We start from the raw sequence: 24,337 nt of genomic DNA, 5'->3' as shown, positions 1-24,337 counted from the left end.
CAGGGGCCAACATTGCACAAGCAGACATTCGTGCAATTATAAATATTGGAAGCAATGTGCATAGCAATTTGCAATTTTGGGCGGACAGGTTGACTACATGTGAACCTTATTTGTTCATACAATGATAAATCTGCCCCTAAATCGTAGAAAGAAACACTGCCGCAGAAAAAGGGGTAAGAGTCAACCGTTAATAATATTAAATTGTTTAGCGTCCGTTTAAAATCTGATCAAGAGCTGCAATTCTTTACCAATGCTGAGCCGAACATGGCAGGAAATCAGGCCTAGTACTGCACAGGAGTTGTTATACATTGTGACGACTTTGGATCTCTTTTGTGGAGGTTACATACAATGTATTATTGTTACTACTATATTATGTAAAGATAAAAAAAAATAGTTACAGAGAGACTACACAACACTATAGCGTGAGGAAGAGACAACCTTGTGATCTAATGAAAACAACATGATAAAATGCCCTGATAAAAAGGTTGCATGAGTTACTATGAAAGAAGAAATTGATTCCAAAAATATCATAAAAAAAATGAAAGTGCATTACTATGGAAAATACAGCCAAAGGAAAAAAATCTTTGTATCTTAGCAACTCTAATGATGCGTTGAGTTATTTCATTGTGCCACAACGCCTACTCAAGACAGTATTGCTACTGCAGAGCTGTCCACTCACTGTTGCCTGCTGCCACTGTGACAAGCTAGTAGATGCAATGCTGTATTAAACTGTATTACATCTTATTCATTTAGCATTCATTTTGAGGATGAGGACACCATCCTTGAAAGCTAAAATTTGCAGGATTTGTCAAGCCCCAATGCTTGAAACGTGCACATTTTTAAGTACACTGTTTTTTATCTGATGACATTTTACTTGATCTATTGCTCTTTATGGGCATTGCACAGCTTTACCCAGGATGTATTTCAGATCTAAAAATATTCTACAGATATCAAATGCTTGACCTACAGTATATTATATTCCATTTGCATACCTACATTTATTTACTGTGTATCTAATGCAGAGCGAGACAAAGGTGTACCGCAAAATTCTGAAAGTAAAAAATAAATAAAATATATATATTCCTCAAAGATGCAACACTTTTTCCTATTTATATAGTTACATTTACATACAACTATTTTCAGCCTAATGGCTTGTTTTTCCTCTCCAGCTTCTATTCTAATTGGCTGTTAGGACCCTGACATCATTTGCTCCATTCTAGCAGGTCAAATTTAGGAGATGGGATACAAACAAGAGCTACTATATGTTTTGCACCTCAAAGATAACCGGGCATGCTGAAGAATCTATGACTTTTTATTGCAAAGCACATAAAGTTGTTGTATGCCTGCCATGAGCAATTCGCCATTAGTAAAGGATTGGTTAAAAACTAAGAAGCATACTCAGTCATTGCACACTACATCACTGACCCAGGTTCAGCCTCAACCTAAAAGGATGTTAGAACAATACAAAACAAAAAATAAACAAAAAAAGATGTCAATGGTTGGACAAGTATCACTTCTGAATATTGGGGAAACCCAATACGACCTGATGGACAATGGAGGTCTGTGAAGATCGGACTCATTACCTCAACCATATAGATGACATGTCAAAAAGAAAATTAAAAATAAAAAATAAAAATAAATTATGCTTACCTGATAATTTTCTTTTCTTCTGATGGAGAGAGTCCACAGCTGCATTCATTACTTTTGGGAAATAAGAACCTGGCCACCAGGAAAAGGCAAAGACACCCCAGCCAAAGGCTTAAATACTCCTCCCCACTCCCCTCATCCTGCCGAGGAACAAGGAAAAGTAGAAGAAATATCAGGGTGAAAGGTGTCAGAAGAATAAAAAAAGAACGCCCCACATAAAAATTACAGGTGGGGAGCTGTGGACTCTTTCCATCAGAAGAAAAGGAAATTATCAGGTAAGCATAATTTATGTTTTTCTTCTTAAATTGAAAGAGTCCACAGCTGCATTCATTACTTTTGGGAAAACAATACCCAAGCTATAGAGGACAATGAATGCCAAGAGAGGAGGGCACAATAGGCGGCCCATTCTGAGGGCACCAAGCCTGAAACCACTGCCCACATAATAACCCAGCTTTGTCCGAAGCCGAAAAAACAAAAAGGAAAAGGCCCCAAAGACACTGACCCGCAGGTAGTCCAGAGCCTAACTAGAGACCGCAAAATTGGACTCAAATGAGCCAACAGGCCTCCAGGAGACACTGTAGCCCAACAATCGGTCCCTCACCACTCACCCTTCACTAAAAAAGGGAACACCAGCCTAAACTCCCAAAGGGATAGGGCCAGGAAAACCGAAGGAAAAAAACGAAAGGTCATAATCCATAAAGGAAACCCCTCAGAGCTAGCCCAGCTCACAAGGGCCCAAAAGGGTCCCGACAGACAAGGGGAGACTACGCCTAGACCAGGAAAACCGAAAGTATAGGACCGGGCATAGGAACAGAAAAAACTTCTCTCTCAAACGTCGTGCAAAAGCACCAAGAGACAACAAAAGACGGAGTCCTCACATCGTCCGAACTTGGAACACTGAAGTATTCTGCTACAAAAAAACAGACCCAGACGAAAAACCCTGAGTCAAGAACACGCCGCCATCCTAAGGATGACACAGAGAATACTTGCAGAGAGCAAAAGCGGCCAACAAAAGAACAGATTGCAAAAGACAACTCCCATACAGAGGGTACACTCTAGGCAATCCAAGCCGCCAGACCTACCCACAGGTCTTCCAAAAAAGGGGGGAATCACAACCTCCACGAGGTCCCCCAAGAAAGAGAAGTGACACCCAGAAACCCAGAGGTGGAGCAATCCCGATGCTTGTAAACTTAGGGAGCTAGCTATAGCTACTACGCCCACCTAGATCCTGGAGATGACAACGTCTCTGAGAACCCACTCCCAGCCGGGCCAGCCCCAGCAATGGCAGGTCTGAAACAGAAGAACCCCAAAACCAGCTCAAAGACGAGCGGAAGAAAGGCCACAGCCAACCCAACAGAGCATGGGTGCAACCCGACTCCTTAGAACAGACAACGAGACCATAGACCCAAAGGATCCAGCAAAAAGGTCCAACTTAGTCTTGACACAGAGCCAGCAAGACTCCAAATGGAACGAACAACTAAAGAGAATCTCCCTCTCAGCTAGGGAAACTCACAGGTCCCATCTCCTGATCCAGGAGAAGCCCTAAGGAACACATCTCCATAAAAAGGAGACTAAGCTCTCACCCAAGAAGGGGAATGTGCTAAAAGGCAGCATCTTCCACAAGAGATCAATCCCCAACTCAGAAGCCCTGTTGAAAGTGATTCCCCTAAAAACTAGCCTGCTAACACGCAACCAATGTGCAATAGTAGCAGCAGAGACACTGCAAGTCCATTCACCTGCAGAGCAGTGAATTCAATGGATACTACAGCAAGCTGACCTAGGGAAACCGCCTAAGGTGCAAAACAAGCCCAATGAGCAGCGGCCTCAGAAAACCTGGCAAACCAAGACCAGGTCAAGTAATCCGAGTAAAAGGACATAGCCCAAGTTTCCAGGAACTGGGGAACCATGAACCAACCCTGGAGCCCAAGGTCCGGTAACAACCCAAAACGGGATACACAAGGCAAAATGCTGAGTGAAACTCAGCAACTGGAATTCCCAGGGAGAACAGGTCTGAACACCCAATTGATTAAACAAACAGTAGCCGCAAACTTAACACCCCGTCTGAAATAACAACCTAGACCAAAGCGGATACTAATGCAATATCCAGATAATGAGAAAAACTTGCAAGTCCCGACCTAAGGAAGCGACCACCCCTTGCAGAAGTCCCACACTCCAAAGGAGCTAAGGTGGTAAAAGTCGTACAACAACACTAGAGCTTCTAGACTCACCAACAGCCTCAGGACAATAAGGCAAGGGGAAATCTAGAGGACAAAACCACTCAAGCAAAGGCTGGACCCAACATCACCTCCGTACAAGCGGATTATCACAGGGAGAAAGGGGCACGAACCATCCCCCGTTCTGGGAGGAACCTCAAGCAAGCCCAAGGAGACCACGCTCAGTGTCCCTAACAGGGAAAAAACATCTCCCAGGCTCCTAAAAGGAGACCTAACATGGAGACCTCAGAAGAAGACCAAAAAGTCTCAGAAAAACAGCTAGACAGTACACTCGATGTGCAATAGCTGCAGGTGGTTACATTCTGCAAACCATCTGCTCTGCTGCAAGGCAGCTGAACTACCCTTCAAACTACTAGCTGCTGAGGACCAAGTAAAAAAGGACAATCCCCGAGCCTCAAAAAAAAGGCCAAACCGCTCACTCGGCGTGAAGAAGGCGTTAAGCCCTCCAACTCTCCACCACGTGGGGGAGGAACTCTAGGGTTCAACAATACCAGACACAAGAGACTCCACTGACCCAGTCATCCAAATTGAAGGCTATAAGGACGGAGACAACCATTCCTGCCTTGCAGACCCACAGGTCCTCAAGAATGCTTAGTTGAATGTAAAACAAATGATAACAGAAGACAGAACCGAACCCAACAGGACCAGCCTGCAACTCGGGTCCTAACCGTGAAGCTGCATAAATCCTCCCTCAGAGGGGAAGAAGGGGAAGAAGGGAAAACAGACAAACAAAGGACTAACATGTCTCCAAAAACACTTCCGCAGAAGTAACAGAGTATAAGATTCCCAATGGAAAATAATAAACAAATTACATCATCCCTACATGTTAAATGAGGTGCACCATTCGAAGCAGACTGAAAATTCCCATATCCGAGAAGGATAGAATCATTTAATAACTGAAAAAAACATGTCTGAGTAAGACGCGAAGGCGCGCAACTCTGTAACGAAAGGCACAACACTCAGGGACAGTTACAGCCGCAGGGAACTGTACAGGCCCTCCCCAAGGCGGTAGATCCGGGACAATAGGGCACAACGAATAATCGCCAAAAACATGTGGAAGCAAAAACGTGCTGCAACCTCCGGGGGGAACAAGCCACCCTGCGTGGAGGAATAATCATAATCTGGGTTACCCGCATGTGTAGAAGTATGGAGCGGTAGGGAACTCGCCTCTTGGAGGACAGGACCCCCAGAGGCGGATGGCTCAGCTGACCCTTGATTCCCCGAGCCCGAGGAACCAGGCACTCTAATACGGCACACCGAACATAACTGATTGACATGTGTCAACGAGGCCAATCCGGATTCTTCCCCAGACGAAGAATCTGAATCTGAAATTAGAACAGTCTCAGTATCAGAATCCTCCATAACCGAGTCTGAAATTTGAACAGCCTCAGCATCAGAATCCTCTGACTGGATAGAGAATATGCCAATATGGACTATTTTAAGACAAAACAAAGCGGCACCTGACACCTACAATGGCTGGGGCACTCACCACCTCCTATGAACCAGACCCCTTCGAGCTAGAATTTCTCCACACATTCAGGAATGCGGAAATGGAGGATGGAACGTAATCACGACCGGCCAGAAGGTAAACCGTATAGACCAAAAAAAGCGTGCCCAACCATAAGGTTGCGTCACTTCCAAGGCCTTTATGTTCCAAGTCATGAGCCCATTTAACACTACACATAAGAAGATTGTATAACATAACAAACATGATAAAAAAAAACCAATTCCAAGATACTAAAAGGAGACTCACTGAGACCCTTATGTTAAGTTAGTCCCACAAGGCGGCAATCTCTCGGGAAAACATCTGTAGTACAGTACATGGAACGATCGTACCGGAATCCACGCCGTGGAACTGGAACACGGCCCTTCAAGTGTGACGAGAAGAAAGCAGGCAGCGGAGCGAAGTTCGACAACGCTGATTGCTTGAGGAGCTATTAACATGAGTCGGGATGGTTTCGCAGAAAGACTCTTCCTGTATCTCCGGACTCTAATTTTCATCCAAGCCCTCACTGAGAGACTGACAGGATTACTTAAAAATCCTGTCCCATGTCGAAGAGTACTAACCTCCATAAAAGACCAATTCAATTCTGACACTTCTCTGCAAACCTCCTGGGACGAAAGGCAAAGAATGACTGAGGGATGAGGGGAGTGGGAGGAGTATTTAAGCCTTTGGCTGGGGTGTCTTTGCCTCCTCCAGGTGGCCAAGTTTTTATTTCCCAAAAGTAATAAATGCAGCTGTGGATTCTTTCCATTTAAGAAACAAAGAATCTTAAAAGTTGCAAAAGGAACACACACATACATATATATATATATATATATATATATATATATATATATATATATATATATATATATAACAAGAGTCCCGCATTAAGAATACAGAAATTTACATTATCAAGTATGCTACAGCATGAAAAAGTAAAAGTGATCTAATTAATCACAGTAACATCAAACCAAATCAAACTGTTTCTTTTTCAATTTGGTGGACTTCACTATTGTGCCTTTTATCTATTGAGGGATTGTGTGTAGACATAACTAGCTCCATCCATTGTTACCTGATCACCCACCTGATCTATTTCATCTGATTCGCATGTGGGACAATTGGACTTATATCCTTATTGGTTATTAGGTTTATGCACCATTTAAGTGTACACCTATTTCTGTTTATTATTATTAAATCAACAAAGCTGCTTCTATCATGCAACTGTAAAATTTCTGTGGACATAACCACTTCATCTGTCATGGATTCCAGGTATAACTAAAATGTTTTTAAACATTACTAAACAAACAAATAAAAAGGGAAACAGCCTATCTAACATAGTCCACTCTAACATGTACAAAACAGAAAGCTTGAAAATAGTTTAAAAAATTTAAAATGGGGGGGGGGGGGACAAAAGACAACGTCAATCAACTTTGATAAAGCAATAAATGACCGTGAGGTGACTAATCTCTTCCTTTTAATTTCAGCATGCTAAGTCGTAGTTTAGGTTAAAAATACCCACAAAACATTGACAATGTGACACTGTGGAACACCCATGGTACTATTCTATCCAACAAGACTACTTTAACCACTTAAATCCTGGCACAAGTGTAAACACTTGCTGCAAAAATGAAATCACGTGATAGTCAATGTCATCACATGATTTCAAGGCCGGGATCAGATCATGGGGTACTGCCTACATTGCTAGGCACATCCCCAGTCCGATCTTGCATTCATCAAAAGGAGAAGGTTTTATAAGGTAGGACGTTCTATGCCGTCTTTTGGCGTTAAAGCCCAGCATTGTTAGGATTGCATGGAACGTGAAGGGGTTATTAAAGAAAACAGATATGAAAATATATTTGACTTTTACAGATCCCGGTTTTGCAAATGTATTTATAAAGTGCTCCAGTTCTATTTTCTTTTCTGTGTTTCTAGCTGTCCTTATTTGCTTATAGATAGTATGTATTTGGCTATTTCACACTATATATATGTTTATGGCAGGAACGCCCCGCTGACGATCGGCTAGAAAAGATAGGTGAAACAAGCTTCAATTAATTTCGAACATGTTTTCACCTGAACACGATCCATCAGCAGCCCTACTGTCTATGAATCTAGCCCTTTGTCCAATATCACAAAGTTAATGTGAGGGTAAAAGGCCTCGATATAGAGGACCTGTGATTTCTTCCATTAAAGATTGTAGGGGGAAGGAAAACTGAGGGTTTTTACCTAGATAAGAGCTGGAGACTAAGACAGGCCAAAATGAAAACTATAGTCATGGCTAGAGTTGGGATTAAAGGGACATTAAAAACTAAATAAATGCTAGATATGATTATGCATTCAAAGAAACAATTAGGCCTCTATTTATGAAAGGTCTTGCGGACCTGATCCGACAGTGCGGATCAGGTCTGCAAGACCTCGCTGAATGCGGAGAGCAACACGCTCTCCGTATTCAGCATTGCACCAGCAGCTCACAATCGGCCGCCAGCAGGGAGGTGTCAACCCGATCGTATTCGATCAGGTTGAATTGCGGCGATTCCTGTCCGCCTGCTTAGAGCAGGCAGACAGGGTCTGAAGACTCGCCAGAAACACGGGCCATCAAGCTCCATTCGGATAGATAGGCCCCTTAGTCTGAGAATAGCATGTAGATGTATTGTTTATTAGCTGTTTAAATATTGACAAAATAAGTAAAAAGATTTAGTGTCTATAAAACATTGGGATCTGCCATGTTGTAACTTAGGTTACCTTCTCTGCTGTGCCCAATTAGAGACAGTTATAAATAGGTCACTAGAGTGTGCAGCCAATGGAACTGAAAAGCTCACAATTTCAGAATGGAATTACTGTATAGGAAGCGGGGATGAAATAAATAATGAAAGTATATTGCAGAGTTTGTTTTTTATATACGATTTATCATATTATATTACCATCTTATTGTTTAATGTCCCTTTAAAGGTGTGGTTTAGGAACTAAAAACCAGTACACCGGGGTGACAATTCCAATAATTGATAATGAATAACTGTCAGCACCTGAGACCTGTTACAACACAAGGTGATGCTCAAGTGACTGTAATAGCATATAGATATGGTGTTATGCAAATTGACTGTAGGTGTTTATAGAATAAGGAAATTCTAAATATTTGCTATATATACACAAGCTCTAGGACACATCCTAGCAGTTACACTGGCAAACAACACCTGACAAAAACAGCCTGTATCAGATATACATGGTGTAAAAGGGCAGTTTTAAGTCAGATGTACGGAGTGTCACAATAAGTAGTTTAAAGTACAAAATATGACGTTCTTGCATTTTATGTTAGTATCAATGAAAAAAGAAAAAAAAAAGACATTGGCTCATTAAAGGGACAGTATACATTCATTTTCATATAACTGCATGTAATAAACACTACTATAAAGAATAAGATGCACAGATACTGATATAAAAATCCAGTATAAAAATGTTTAAAAACTTACTTAGAAGCTCTCAGTTTAGTTCTGTTGAAAAGGTAGCTGGAAAGCCCACTGCAAGTGGGAAATCTCAGACACTCCCCCCTCCCCCTTCTTTTGCATATGAAAAGACCCTTTACACAAACAGGAGCAAGCTGGAGAAGGTAGCTGACGGTATTCACATAAAACTTTGAGGCTTGGTTAGGAGTCTGAAAAGCACAGCAATGTTATTTAAAAATAAGCAAAACTATATATTTATCTAAAAAAAAAACTTTATGGGCTATATAAATAGATCATCATCAAAACATTTATGCAAAGAAAAAATGAGTGTATAATGTCCCTTTAAATGACCGGAGTGACCTACTTAATAATCCGCTCCAGAGCAGATTTTTTTTGTATGTCCCTGGATTTTTTTTTGTCCCAGGAAATGTCCCCTCCAAGAGATTTGGGGTGCTGCAGCTGAGCTGGGGCTTGTGTGACACAAGTTAATGGGGAGGAGCTGACGGTACCCTGCTTGATCACTCAGAGCAGGTCTAGGCAGGGACTCCTTGCTGCCCCTTCTCTGAGTGATTGATGTTTAAACTGCCACAAATCAGAGGGGGGAAAAAAACCACTTACAAACAGCTCCTCCATCCTAGGTAAGCAGCTTTGCTGATTTGTTGTAAAAGGGGGGGGGGTACTTGGCTACTACTGTAGATAATTATACTATTGCTATCAAATGAGTGTATTTTGATCGCAGAACTGAGTGGGCAGAGCAGTTGAACAGTAGGTCACTATACTCCGGTAACCTGCTTTCTTGCTCTGCTGCAAAGTATCCCTGGAATTTTTTTGAATTTTCTTGCTCAGGAGTCTATCTCTCAGGGAAAGGAGACAACTAAGTACATCTGACAATACATGTTAATTAGAAATGTAGTTTTGTTTTACTGAATACTCTTTATCTGTATCCAGTCTGGAAACAGTCTGAGGTAGAACAGTTATAATTAAAAGCACAAATGTGTTGATGCCCATTGTAATATGGAGATAGATTGAATAAGGGTTTCTAGTGTAAGAAGAGTAAGGTGTTATTAAAGGGACATTAAACACTTTTAGATGGTAATATTAAATAATAAATTATATATATATATATATATATATATATATATATATATATCTCTTCAAGTAGTATAATATATGCACTCTCACGACTCAACTTCAACTACCAGGGTGCTGTTGCCAGGTATATAACAGATCAGTAAAGAAGCACTCGCTGGACTTTGGACATCAGTGTAAATTCTGTTTATTGTGACATTTCGGGACCACAAACGTCCTTTCTTCTGACCACTCTGCAATATATTTTCATTATTTATTTTGTACCCCTTTCCTGTAATTCTATTCTGAAATTGTGAGCTTTTCAGTACCCAGCCATTGGCTGCACAGTCTAGTGACCTATTTATAACTGTCCCTAATTGGCCACAGCAGAGAAGGCAACCTAGGTTCCAATATGGCAACTCCAATTGTTTTATAGACACAAAAATTTTACACTTATTTTGTCAATATTTAAAAAGCTATTGAAATTTTAAAAAATACATCTACATGTTATTCCCAGATTAATCTTTTCTTTGAATGCATCATTCTATCTAGCATTTATTTAGTGTTTAATGTCCATTTAAGCATATCACAAAAATAAAATACTAGCTTTCAACACCTAAAACCATCAAAATGTTGGTGAAGTCAAGAAAAGCATGGATCATATAACAGCTGAGTATGTAAACACAAATGCAGTATAATTTGTTTCCTTCATTTACAGGAAATGCAAATTTGCCAACTGTTTATTTCTGTCTGATACGTTGCATTTTAAGCAAACCATGGAATTTGACTTTCTGAGGTCCATCCAAGTAATTATGCAAAGCATATGCATACACAATTTTGTGCATCACAGTAATTATTAATTTCCAGAGGCCCTTACTTGGCGGCAAGTTAGTAGAACAGTTGTGTATCATCTGCTGTGCTAATCAATTCATCTAAAAATAAATGCTATGGGGAGCACCTAGGAATTCCTGCAACTTAATGAAAACACGTGTATTTTTGGGATCACTAATTAAAATCTGCTACATGTCACACCGCTAATGTCTACTTATCTTTCCACAACTCCAAATATATGTTTTCTTTTTGCCAGATCATAAGAGTAAAGGGATATGAAACCCAACCATTTTCTTTCATGATTCAGATAGAACATGCAATTTTAAACCACTTTCTAATTTATTTCTATTATCATTTTTTTCCCGTTCTTTAAGTATCTTTTGTTGAAAATTAGGGATGTATGCTTGGCACTATCTCCTGCTATGCAGTGCTCCAGATGCCTACCTAGGCATATCTTCAATATAGAATATCATGGGGAAGAAGCAAATTTGATAAAAGAAGTAAATTGGAAACTTATTTAAAATCTGTCTGAATCATAAGAGAAAATGTTTGGATTTCATATCCCTTTAAAACATGTTAACAAAAGAATAATTTGCGAAGGGCAGTTAAAAAAAAATACAAGCAAAAACCCTACCAGAGTACAATGTTACCAATATGGGCTGGTATGAAACTTTGGTGTGCTAAAGTTTTAAAATCAGATAAGTCAATTTTTTTTATTAAAAGGACATTACAAACCATCTCTTGCTTTTGTTTAAAATGTGTGCTTTGTCCCACGCTCCCTAGAGAGGCCAAAAAGCTAACTCTGTAGCCTAGGCTAAATCACCTATTTGAATGTTACAGAATGTGCCATTTGGTTTGTCTAGGGAGCGTGGAGCAAAGCACAATTTTTACACAAAAGCAGGAAATGTTTAAAGGGAGAGTCTATTCCAAAAAGTTTATTGTCTAAAAAGATAGATAATACCTTTATTACCCCTTCCCCAGTTTTGCATAACCAACACGGTTATATCAATATACTTTTTACCTCTGTGCTTACCTTGTATCTAAGCCTCTGCAGAGTTCCCCCTTAGCTCAGTTATTTTGACAGACTTGCATTTTAGCTAATCAGCACAATGTTATCTATTACAAATAACTCCACGGGAGTAAGCACAATGTTATCTTTATAAGGCCCACGTGAACTTTGAACTAGCGCTGTTTAGCTGTGAAAAACTGTCAAAAAGCACTGATATAAGAGGCAGCCTTCAAGGGCTTAGAAATAAGCATATAAACCTACCTAGGTATAGCTTTCCACAAAGAAAAACATAATTTATGCTTACCTGATAAATTTATTTCTCTTGTGATGTATCGAGTCCACGGATTCATCCATACTTGTGGGATATTCTCCTTCCCTACAGGAAGTGGCAAAGAGAGCACCCACAGCAGAGCTGTCTATATAGCTCCTCCCTTAGCTCCACCCCCCAGTCATTCGACCGAAGGCTAGGAAGAAAAAGGAGAAACTATAGGGTGCAGTGGTGACTGAAGTTTTTTAAATAAAAATATACTGCCTGTCTTAAATAAACAGGGCGGGCTGTTGACTCGATACATCACAAGAGAAATAAATTTATCAGGTAAGCATAAATTATGTTTTCTCTTGTAAGATGTATCGAGTCCACGGATTCATCCATACTTTGTGGGATACCAATACCAAAGCTTTAGGACACGGATGAAGGGAGGGACAAGTCAGGTACCTTAAACGGAAGGCACCACTGCTTGTAGAACCTTTCACCCAATAATAGCCTCCGAAGAAGCAAAAGTATCGAATTTGTAAAATTTGGAAAAAGTATGAAGCAAAGACCAAGTCGCTGCCTTACAAATCTGTTCAACAGAAGCCTCATTTTTAAAAGCCCATGTGGAAGCCACTGCTCTAGTAGAATGAGCAGTAATTCTTTCAGGAGGCTGCTGGCCAGCAGTCTCATAAGCCAAACGGATGATGCTTTTCAGCCAAAAGGAAAGAGAGGTAGCCGTAGCCTTTTGACCTTTCCGTTTACCGGAATAAACAACAAACAATGAAGATGTTTGAAGGAAATCTTTAGTTGCTTGTAAGTAGAACTTTAACCCCTTAATGACCACAATGTAACCTGTATGTCACTGGTCGTTAAGGGTTTTTTCAGGACATAATAGCACAAGTCTAGCAAAAACACACTATTAATGCACTCCCTCCAGCAGGCTTTGTGGAATAGAGCAGTCTCAACGCTGCTAGCAAGACCTCGCTATAAAACAATCAAGTCCCAAAAAAAGGCCAGCGACATACAGGGTACGTCGCTGGTCCTTAAGGGGTTAAAGCACGAACCACATCAAGATTGTGCAACAGACGTTCCTTCTTTGATGAAGGATTAGGACACAGTGAAGGAACAACAATCTCCTGATTGATATTCCTATTAGAAACAACCTTAGGAAGAAACCCAGGTTTGGTACGCAAAACCACCTTATCTGCATGGGAAACAAGGTAAGGTGAATCACACTGTAAAGCAGATAACTCAGAAACTCTTCGAGCCGAAGAGATAGCTACTAAAAACAAAACTTTCCAAGATAGAAGCTTAATCTTAATCTATGGAATGCTTAATCTTAATCTATGGAATGCATAGGTTCAAACGGAACCCCTTGAAGAACTTTAAGAACTAAGTTTAGGCTCCATGGCGGAGCAACAGGTTTAAATACAGGCTTGATCCTAACCAAGGCCTGACTAAACGCTTGAACATCTGGGACATCTGCCAGACGTTTGTGTAAAAGAATTGACAAAGCCGATATTTGTCCTTTTAAGGAACTAGCTGATAATCCCTTCTCCAATCCTTCTTGGAGAAAGGACAATATTCTAGGAATCCTAATCTTACTCCATGAGTAACCCTTGGATTCACACCAATAAAAATATTTGTGCCAAATCTTATGATAGATCTTCCTGGTGATAGGCTTTCTAGCTTGAATCAGGGTATCAATGACCGACTCAGAGAAACCACGCTTTGATAGAATCAGGCGTTCAATCTCCAAGCAGTCAGACGCAGAGAAATTAGATTTGGATGCGTGAATGGACCTTGGATTAGAAGGTCCTGCCTCATTGGCAGAGTCCACAGTGGAACCGATGACATGTCCACTGGGTCTGCATACCAAGTCCTGAGTGGCCACGCAGGTGCTATCAAAATCACTGAAGCTCTCTCCTGCTTGATTCTGGCAACCAGACGTGGGAGAAGAGGAAATGGTGGAAATACATAGGCCAGATTGAAGGACCAGGGCACTGCTAGAGCATCTATCAGTACCGCCTGGGGATCCCGGGACCTGGACCCGTAACGAGGAAGTTTGGCATTCTGATGGGACGCCATCAGATCCAATTCTGGTGTGCCCCATAGCTGAGTCAGCTGGGCAAATACCTCCGGATGGAGCTCCCACTCCCCCGGATGAAAAGTCTGACAACTTAGGAAATCTGCCTCCCAGTTCTCTACTCCTGGGATATGGATTGCTGAGAGATGGCAAGAGTGATCCTCCGCCCATCGGATTATTTTGGTTACCTCCATCATCGCCAGAGAACTCCGTGTTCCTCCTTGATGATTGATATAAGCTACAGTCGTGCTGTTGTCCGACTGAAATCTGATGAATTTGGCCGCAGCAAGCTGGGGCCACGCCTGAAGCGCATTCAATATCGCTCTCAGTTCTAGAATGTTTATCGGGAGGAGAGTTTCCTCCTGAGACCATAAGCCCTGTGCTTTCAGGGAGTTCCAGACTGCACCCCAGCCGAACAGGCTGGCATCTGTCGTTACTATGAGCCACTCTGGCCTGCGGAAACACATTCCCTGAGACAGGTGGTCCTGAGACAACCACAAGAGAAGAGAATCTCTGGTCTTCTGGTCCAGATGCAGTTGAGGAGATAAATCTGCATAATCCCCATTCCACTGTTTGAGCATGCATAGTTGCAGTGGTCTGAGGTGTAGGCAGGCAAAAGGAACTATGTCCATTGCCGCTACCATGAGTCTGATTACCTCCATGCACTGAGCCACTGATGGCCGAGGAATGGAATGAAGAGCTCGGCAAGTGGTTAAGAGTTTTGATTTTCTGACCTCCGTCAGAAATATTTTCATTTCTACCGAGTCTATCAGAGTCCCTAGGAAGGAAACTCTTGTGAGAGGGAAGAGAGAACTCTTTTTTATGTTCACCTTCCACCCGTGAGATCTCAGAAAAGCCAACACGATGTCCGTGTGAGACTTGGCTAGTTGGAAAGTTGACGCCTGAATTAAGATGTCGTCTAGATAAGGCGCCACTGCTATGCCCCGCGGCCTTAGCACCACCAAAACGGACCCTAGCACTTTTGTGAAAATTCTGGGAGCCGTGGCCAACCCGAAGGGAAGGGCCACGTACTGGTAATGCCTGTCCAGAAAGGCAAATCTGAGGAATTGATGATGATCTCTGTGAATAGGGATGTGTAGATACGCATCCTTTAAGTCCACGGTAGTCATATATTGACCCTCCTGGATCAACGGTAGAATAGTCCGAATAGTCTCCATCTTGAATGATGGTACTCTGAGGAATTTGTTTAGAATTTTGAGATCCAAGATTGGTCTGAAAGTTCCCTCTTTTTTGGGAACCACAAACAGGTTTGAGTAAAACCCTAGCCCTTGTTCCGCTTTTGGAACTGAGTGGATTACTCCCATGGTATGTAGGTCTTCTACACAGCGTAAGAACGCCTCTCTCTTTGTCTGGTTTGCAGACAATTGAGAAATGTGAAATCTCCCCCTTGGGGGAGAGTCTTTGAAGTCCAGAAGATATCCCTGGGACACAATTTCTAAGGCCCAGGAATCGTGAACATCTCTTGCCCAAGCCTGAGCGAAGAGAGAGAGTCTGCCCCCTACTAGATCCGGTCCCGGATCGGGGGCTACCTCTTCATGCTGTCTTAGAGGCAGCTGCAGGCTTCTTGGCCTGTTTACCCTTGTTCCAAGCCTGGTTAGGTCTCCAGACTGACTTGGATTGGGCAAAATTCCCCTCTTGCTTTGCAGCAGGGGAAGCCGAAGTGGGACCACCCTTGAAGTTCCGAAAGGAACGAAAATTATTTTGTTTGGTCCTCATTTTATTTGTTCTATCCTGAGGGAGGGCATGGCCTTTCCCTCCAGTGATGTCTGAAATAATCTCTTTCAGTTCAGGCCCGAATAGGGTCTTTCCTTTAAAAGGGATGTTCAAAAGTTTAGATTTTGATGACACATCAGCAGACCAGGACTTAAGCCATAACACCCTGCATGCTAAAATGGCAAAACCTGAATTCTTTGCCGCTAATTTAGCCAGTTGGAAAGCGGCATCTGTAATGAAAGAATTAGCCAACTTAAGGGCCTTAATTCTGTCCATAATATCCTCTAATGGAGTCTCCATCTGAAGAGCCTCTTCTAGAGCCTTGAACCAGAAAGCAGCTGCAGTAGTTACAGGAACAATGCACGCAATAGGTTGGAGAAGAAAACCTTGATGAATAAAAATTTTCTTCAGGAGACCCTCTAATTTTTTATCCATAGGATCTTTGAAAGCACAACTGTCTTCGATAGGTATAGTTGTACGCTTAGCCAGAGTAGAAATAGCTTCCTCAGCCTTAGGGACCGTCTGTCACGTGTCCCGCATGGTGTCAGATATGGGAAACATTTTCTTAAAAACAGGAGGGGGAGCGAATGGAATACCTGGTGTATCCCACTCCTTAGTAACAATATTCACAATCCTCTTAGGGACTGGAAAAACATCAGTGTAAACAGGAACCTCTAAGTATTTGTCCATTTTACACAATTTCTCTGGGACCACTATAGGGTCAGAATCATCTAGAGTCGCTAATACCTCCCTGAGCAATAAGCGGAGGTGTTCAAGCTTAAATTTAAATGCCGTCATATCAGAATCTGTCTGAGGGAGCGTCTTTCCTGAATCAGAAATTTCTCCCTCAGATAACAAATCCCTTACCCCTACTTCAGAACATTGCGAGGGTATATCGGATGCGGCTACTAAAGCGTCAGATGGCTCAGCATTTATTCTTAACCCAGAGCTGTCACGCTTTCCTTTTAAACCAGGCAGTTTGGATAAAACCTCTGTGAGGGTTGTATTCATAACTGTGGCCATGTCTTGTAAAGTAAATGAATTTGACGCACTAGAGGTACTAGGCGTCACTTGTGCGGGCGTTACTGGTTGTGACACTTGGGGAGAGCTAGATGTTAAACCCTCATTTCCTTCTGTCTGAGAATCATCTATTGCAATATTTTTAAGTGCTAAAATATGCTCTTTATAATTTATAGACATATCAGTGCAAGTGGGACACATTCTAAGAGGGGGTTCCACAATGGCTTCTAATCACATTGAACAAGGATTTTCCTTGGTATCAGACATGTTAAACAGGCTAGTAATGTAACAAGCAAGCTTGGAAAACACTTTAATCAAAGCAAATAACACTTTAAGAGAAAAAAGCTGCACAAACTCTGCAAAATAGTGTAAAAAAGCAGTAAACTCAACAAAAATTTTACAGTAGCATCATAAAGCCTTAGTAACTTTGCACAGCTATGCAAATAAACAATTAACCCCTTAATGTAAAAACCGGATTGACAAAACATAAAAAAACGGTAAAAAAACGTTCAGCACCTTGCCACAGCTCTGCTGTGGCGCCTACCTGCCCTTTATAAACGATTTGTGGGGAAAAAACTTCTTTACAGCCCTCAAACACAGTAGGAACCTCTGGAGAAGTAGCTGGATGTCTCTGAGGAAAAGAAACTGCACAATTGAGGCGCGAAAATAGGCCCCTCCCACCTCACTCGATGTTATGGGGCCTAAAAGAAACACAACAGAGTGTTTTCTAAACTAGCCATGTAGGTTAATAACCCTTAACCAAGCCACAATGACCCCTTAAAGTCCCTCAAAAAACATTATATTTGCATTTTTTTTAATAAAAAACAAAAACGTTTTTTCCTATCAGTGTCACCAGTAACTAATGAGCCCTTAATGCAAGCTAGGATTCCTACTAAGTGTCTGAATACAGCTTACCCTTCCCTCATGGGGATATTGCCAGTCTTTTCTAGAATAATCACAGTCTGTCTAGAAAAAAATAGACTGAACATACCTCAATGCAGTTTAGCCTGCAAACTGTTCCCCCAACTGAAGTTTTCCTGTACTCTTCAGGCCTTGTGAGAACAGCAATGGATCTTAGTTACAAAGTGCTAAGATCATCATCCTCCTTGCAGAAATCTTCATCCCTTTTCTGCCAGAGAGTAAATAGTACACACCGGTGCCATTTAAAATAACAAACTTTTGCTTGAGAAAATAAAAACTAACATTTTTGTCACCACACTCACTCTGCCCTTCCTAGTACTTAGAGTAGGCAAAGAGAATGACTGGGGGGTGGAGCTAAGGGAGGAGCTATATAGACAGCTCTGCTGTGGGTGCTCTCTTTGCCACTTCCTGTAGGGAAGGAGAATATCCCACAAGTATGGATGAAACCGTGGACTCGATACATCTTACAAGAGATATTTGATTATAAAAGTAATTGGAAATTTGCTTATAATTGCATGCCCTATCTGATTCATAAACGTTTAATTTTGACTAAATTGTACCTTTAACGTCCTTTTAATCAATGAAAATCAAAAATAAACTTTAGTGTTTTAGATAGAGCATGTCATTTTAAGACACTTTCCGATTAATTCCTCATCAAATCGAATCCATTCTCTTGGAATTCTTTGTTAAAAAATCAGTTCTAGAGCAGCAATGCAGTGCTGGGAGTCAAAGCAACATATCTAATGAGCCAATGACAAGAAGCAAACGTGTGTAGCCACCAATCAACAGCTAGCTCCCAGTACTGCACTGCTGCTACTTAGGATATGCGCATGTGCTTTTCAACAAATGATACCAAAAGAAAAAAGGAATTTTGATAAAAGAAGTAAATTTAAAATGGTCTTAAATGCTCTTTCTGAATCATAAATTTTGACTTCCATGTCGCTTTAAAGGCATTCCAAGGGGAAGCAACAACTTTTAGGTACTATGCAAAGCATTTTAAAGGGACACGCAAGTCAAAATAAACTGTTAGGATTCAGATAGAGCATGCAGTTTTAAGACACTTTCCAATTGACTTCCATTATCAAATTTTGCTCAGTCTTTTTATATGCACACTCTCTGGGAAACAAGATCCTACTGAGCATGTGCACAAGCTCACAGGGTATACTTATACTAGTATGTGATTGGCTGATGTCTATCATATGATACAGTGGGCAAGAAAAAAAAATCTACTGCTTATTTGAAATTCAGAGTAGGTGTTAAATCATTGTCTTTTTATTATGCACATGTTAATTATTCAATTCTACTGCATTGAGTGGTCCTTCAAGTCAGAGTATATGAGACTAAGAAAAAGTTAGTTACACCATAAAAGCTTTATCTTCAAAACCCTTATATTATGAATCTCCAGTTTCTTTGAATGAAACTCCCTACTAAGCACAGAAAAAACGAATGCTCGTGTAACATACAGCCCTAGTCTGGAACATTATACCTCCTTACTGAAAAAGGCTTTCTTCTTACTTGGACAGTTGTTATGCTAAATACAATTTCTCTGTGTTATCTGTAGTTCCTTGTCATCGACTCCTACATGATTTTCCTCTCTCCATTCCAAATTCTGCTGTAATGCTCAGATAATTATATACAAATCTATTTCCACCTTTCTTCACAGATGTAATCTTCAGTTAGACAAACCAAAGATGCAGAGAAATGTAGGCATCAGAAAACATTGTCGTTACAATGCCCACACCGACAGAACACTTTTTTATTTTTATTTTAGTTGAAACTAGAGATAACCGCAACACTCATTCAATATTCAACTAAATAACACACTTTACAGCAACATAAAAATGTAAGGGACATAATAGTGTAAAAAGGATTTCATTTTATTAATTGCACATCTAATGGCATATAACTATGTTTAACCGTTGCAAAAGGGGTTAAACACATAGTTAAAGGGCCAGTAACCACATTTGAGCAAAATCTAAATATTTTAAGAACAGATTAGCACCTTTGATGCTTCAATTGTTTTTCAATGGTCAAACTCCCCGCTATTCGTATTTGGTGGAGCCAATTTGGACTCGACTCTGGAGATGATAGGGCTTTCCACTGTCATTGCGTTAACAAAATCTCTATTGTTTGGCTTCAGTAGAACTGATTAGTTAACAACTACACATTAGGTGTAGATATTTGACAAGGTTAAGCTTGTGAAGCCTGCCATGTGCTCTTACAGTTTTCAGGATTGAAAAAACATAATTTATGCTTACCTGATAAATTCCTTTCTCCTGTAGTGTAGTCAGTCCACGGGTCATCCATTACTTATGGGATATTAACTCCTCCCTAACAGGAAGTGCAAGAGGATCACCCAAGCAGAGCTGCTATATAGCTCCTCCCCTCTACGTCACACCCAGTCATTCGACCGAAAACCAAACGAGAAAGGAGAAACTATAGGGTGCAGTGGTGACTGGAGTATAATTTAAAATTTAGACCTGCCATAAAAAACAGGGCGGGCCGTGGACTGACTACACTACCTGATAAATTCCTTTCTCCTGTAGTGTAGTCAGTCCACGGGTCATCCATTACTTATGGGATACCAATACCAATACCAAAGCTAAAGTACACGGATGACGGGAGGGACAGGCAGGATCTTTACACGGAAGGAACCACTGCCTGAAGAACCTTTCTCCCAAAAACAGCCTCAGAAGAAGCAAAAGTGTCAAATTTTTAAAATTTGGAAAAAGTATGAAGAGAAGACCAAGTTGCAGCCTTGCAAATCTGTTCAACAGAGGCCTCATTCTTAAAGGCCCACGTGGAAGCCACAGCTCTCGTAGAATGAGCTGTAATTCTTTCAGGAGGCTGCTGTCCAGCAGTCTCATAGGCTAAACGTATTATGCTACGAAGCCAAAAAGAGAGAGAGGTAGCAGATGCTTTTTGACCTCTCCTCTGTCCAGAATAAACAACAAACAGGGAAGAAGTTTGGCGAAAATCTTTAGTTGCCTGTAAATAAAATTTCAGGGCACGGACTACGTCTAGATTGTGCAGAAGTCGTTCCTTCTTTGAAGAAGGGTTAGGGCACAATGATGGAACAACAATCTCTTGATTGATATTCTTGTTAGTGACTACCTTAGGTAAGAACCCAGGTTTAGTACGCAGAACTACCTTGTCTGAATGAAAAATTAGATAAGGAGAATCACAATGTAAGGCCGATAACTCAGAGACTCTACGAGCCGAGGAAATAGCCATTAAAAACAGAACTTTCCAAGATAACAGCTTGATATCAATAGAATGAAGGGGTTCAAACGGAACACCCTGTAAAACGTTAAGAACTAAGTTTAAGCTCCACGGTGGAGCAACAGTCTTAAACACAGGCTTAATCCTGGCCAAAGCCTGACAAAAAGCCTGAACGTCTGGAACTTCTAACAGACGTTTGTGTAAAAGGATGGACAGAGCTGAGATCTGTCCCTTTAAAGAACTTGCAGATAAACCCTTTTCAAAACCTTCTTGTAGAAAAGACAATATCCTAGGAATCCTAACCTTACTCCATGAGTAACTCTTGGATTCGCACCAGTGTAAATATTTACGCCATATCTTATGGTAAATTTTCCTGGTAACAGGTTTCCTAGCCTGTATTAAGGTATCAATTACTGACTCCGAAAATCCACGCTTTGATAAAATCAAGCGTTCAATCTCCATGCAGTCAGCTTCAAAGAAATTAGATTTTGATGTTTGAAAGGACCCTGAATTAGAAGGTCCTGTCTCAGAGGCAGCGACCAAGGTGGACAGGATGACATGTCCACTAGATCTGCATACCAGGTCCTGCGTGGCCACGCAGGCGCTATTAGAATCACCGATGCTTTCTCCTGTTTGATCCTGGCAATCAATCGAGGAAGCATCGGGAAGGGTGGAAACACATAAGCCATCTTGAAGGTCCAAGGTGCTGTCAGAGCATCTATCAGGACCGCTCCCGGGTCCCTGGATCTGGACCCGTAACAAGGAAGCTTGGCGTTCTGGCGAGACGCCATGAGATCCATATCTGGTTTGCCCCAACGTCGAAGTATTTGGGCAAAGACCTCCGGATGAAGTTCCCACTCCCCCGGATGAAAAGTCTGGCGACTTAGGAAATCCGCCTCCCAGTTCTCCACGCCTGGGATGTGGATCGCTGACAGGTGGCAAGAGTGAGACTCTGCCCAGCGAATTATCTTTGAAACTTCCATGATCGCTAGGGAACTCCTTGTCCCTCCCTGATGGTTGATGTAAGCCACAGTCGTGATGTTGTCCGACTGAAACCTGATGAACCTCAGAGTTGCTAACTGAGGCCAAGTCAGAAGGGCATTGAGAACTGCTCTCAATTCCAGAATGTTTATTGGAAGGAGACTCTCCTCCTGAGTCCATGATCCCTGAGCCTTCAGGGAATTCCAGACAGCGCCCCAACCTAGTAGGCTGGCGTCTGTTGTTACAATTGTCCAGTCTGGCCTGCTGAAGGGCATCCCTCTGGACAGATGTGGCCGAGAAAGCCACCATAGAAGAGAATCTCTGGTCTCTTGGTCCAGATTCAGCATAGGGGACAAATCTGAGTAATCCCCATTCCACTGACTTAGCATGCACAATTGCAGCTGTCTGAGATGCAGGCGTGCAAAAGGTACTATGTCCATTGCCGCTACCATTAAGCCGATTACCTCCATGCATTGAGCCACTGACGGGTGTGGAATGGAATGAAGGATCCGGCAAGCATTTAGAAGTTTTGTTAACCTGTCCTCTGTCAGGTAAATCTTCATTTCTACAGAATCTATGAGAGTCCCTAAGAAGGGAACTCTTGTGAGTGGCAATAGAGAACTCTTTTCTTCGTTCACTTTCCACCCATGAGACCTTAGAAATGCCAGTACTAACTCTGTATGAGAGTTGGCAGTTTGGAAACTTGACGCTTGTATCAGAATGTCGTCTAGGTACGGAGCTACCGATATTCCTCGCGGTCTTAGTACCGCCAGAAGAGAACCCAGAACCTTTGTAAAGATTCTTGGAGCCGTAGCCAACCCGAAGGGAAGAGCTACAAACTGGTAATGCCTGTCTAGGAAGGCAAACCTTAGATACCGGTAATGATCCTTGTGAATCGGTATGTGAAGGTAGGCATCCTTTAAATCCACTGTGGTCATGTACTGACCCCTTTGGATCATGGGTAAGATTGTCCGAATAGTTTCCATTTTGAACGATGGAACTCTTAGGAATTTGTTTAGGATCTTTAAATCCAATATTGGTCTGAAGGTTCCTTCTTTCTTGGGAACCACAAACAGATTTGAGAAAAACCCTTGTCCGTGTTCCGACCGCGGAACCGGATGGATCACTCCCATTAGTAAAAGATCTTGTACACAGCGTAGAAACGCCTCTTTCTTTATCTGGTTTGTTGACAACCTTGAAAGATGAAATCTCCCTTGTGGAGGAGAAGCTTTGAAGTCCAGAAGATATCCCTGAGATATGATCTCCAACGCCCAGGGATCCTGGACATCTCTTGCCCAAGCCTGGGCGAAGAGAGAAAGTCTGCCCCCCACTAGATCCGTTTCCGGATCGGGGGCCCTCACTTCATGCTGTCTTAGGGGCAGCAGCAGGTTTTCTGGCCTGCTTGCCCTTGTTCCAGGTCTGGTTAGGTTTCCAGCCTTGTCTGTAGCGAGCAACAGTTCCTTCCTGTTTTGGAGCAGAGGAAGTTGATGCTGCTCCTGCCTTGAAGTTACGAAAGGCACGAAAATTAGACTGTCTAGTCCTTGGTTTGGCTCTGTCTTGAGGCAGGGCATGGCCCTTACCTCCCGTAATGTCAGCGATAATTTCTTTCAAACCGGGCCCGAATAATGTCTGCCCCTTGAAAGGTATGTTAAGCAATTTAGATTTAGAAGTCACATCAGCTGACCAGGATTTTAGCCACAGCGCTCTGCGCGCCTGAATGGCGAATCCGGAATTCTTAGCCGTAAGTTTAGTTAAGTGTACTACAGCATCAGAAATAAATGAATTAGCTAGCTTAAGGGCTTTAAGCTTGTGTGTAATCTCATCCAATGGAGCTGTGTCAAGGGTCTCTTCCAGAGACTCAAACCAAAATGCCGCCGCAGCCGTGACAGGCGCAATGCATGCAAGGGGTTGCAATATAAAACCTTGTTGAACAAACATTTTCTTAAGGTAACCCTCTAACTTTTTATCCATTGGATCTGAAAAGGCACAGCTATCCTCCACCGGGATAGTGGTACGCTTAGCTAAAGTAGAAACTGCTCCCTCCACCTTAGGGACCGTTTGCCATAAGTCCCGTGTGGTGGCGTCTATTGGAAACATTTTTCTGAATATAGGAGGGGGTGAAAAAGGCACACCGGGTCTATCCCACTCCTTAGTAACAATTTCAGTAAGTCTCTTAGGTATAGGAAAAACATCAGTACACGTCGGTACCGCAAAATATTTATCCAACCTACATATTTTCTCTGGGATTGCAACCGTGTTACAATCATTCAGAGCCGCTAACACCTCCCCTAGTAATACACGGAGGTTCTCCAGCTTAAATTTAAAATTTGAAATGTCTGAATCCAGTTTATTTGGATCAGATCCGTCACCCACAGAATGAAGCTCTCCGTCTTCATGTTCTGCAAATT

At 41.8% G+C, this 24,337-nt stretch overlaps 1 protein-coding gene across 1 annotated transcript in view; it reads right to left on the bottom strand.

Annotated features, from left to right (window-relative positions):
* The window catches only part of GPHN (gephyrin), a 1,061,400-nt gene that overhangs the window by 834,489 nt on the left and 202,574 nt on the right, over window positions 1-24,337 (bottom strand).

Source organism: Bombina bombina, chromosome 1 (genome assembly GCF_027579735.1).
Source record: "Bombina bombina isolate aBomBom1 chromosome 1, aBomBom1.pri, whole genome shotgun sequence".
Taxonomy (NCBI): domain Eukaryota; kingdom Metazoa; phylum Chordata; class Amphibia; order Anura; family Bombinatoridae; genus Bombina; species Bombina bombina.
The sequence above is the reverse complement of the archived record's forward strand: the minus strand, read 5'-3'. Positions and strand labels throughout refer to the sequence as shown.